Below are 1,049 nucleotides of genomic sequence, written 5' to 3' on the forward strand. Positions count from 1 at the left end.
AAGAACAATCGAGCCATTTGCATTGACGAATACCACAGCTTCAAGGCTAAAGAGGGTGAATCCCTGTCGGGCACATAATCCAGATTAAACACCTTAATTAGCATTTGCAAAAGGTATGGAGTGATGAGGACTGCAGATGACAACAACTCTCTGTTCTTGAAGAGCCTTGGAATCGAATGGATGCACCTAACCATGTCTTTGAAGGCCACCTTAGATTTGGATGTATGGACTTTGGCTGACTTATTTGGTTCTCTTAAAAGTCAAGAGCCTCAAGTCCTTCAAATGAAGAAGAACTATGGTGGTCCGCTTGCTCTGGTTGCAGAGGATGGCAGCTCTGAAAAGGGGAGGGAAACAAAGAAAGAAGAGAAGGAGAAGAAGAAGAAAAAGATTCTGATAGCAGAGAGTGATGAGAGTTCTGACGAAGAAGTCATAATGAAAGAGATGATGAAAACTCTGGCTTTGATCACCAGAGAATATAGAAAGAGTCGTGAAAAGAAGGAGTACAAGAGTTTCAATAGAAGAAACTTCACAGAGGGTGGTAGATCGAATGCAAGTGAGAAGGAGCAGAAGCCTTCACAGAAGGTARAGGAGCAGAARAAGGAAGAGACGAAGGAAGGATGCTTTAGATGTGGCAAGCCAGGCCCCTTTGCTGCAGATTGTTGGTCAAAAGGGCCAAAGGCTCCACAGAGGGGTCCAAGAGATGCCGCCTTCTACAAAAAAAAGTCTGACTACTATCAACAGAAGTCTCTGCTAGCTCAATCGAATGAGTTAGTAACTGATAAATCCTCTGATGAAGATGATCAGAAGGGTCTTCTTGCTTGGAAAGACTCGGACACAGAGGATGAGTTCTTATGTGGGATGGCAAAGATCGACTCCGACTCCTCTGAATCAAATGACCAAGAGGTTTCTACTTCTTACTCTTCTGAATCAATTGATCTTTACACAGGGATCATTGATAATCTTGATTCTTGTCATTTGGAACATTATAAGCTAAAAGAAAAACTTTCTCTTTGTGAAAAAGAAGTCATTCTTCTCACAGAGGAAAGAAA

Source organism: Cynara cardunculus, assembly GCF_001531365.2.
Source record: "Cynara cardunculus var. scolymus isolate 2C chromosome LG 3, CcrdV1, whole genome shotgun sequence".
NCBI classification, from domain to species: Eukaryota; Viridiplantae; Streptophyta; class Magnoliopsida; order Asterales; family Asteraceae; genus Cynara; species Cynara cardunculus.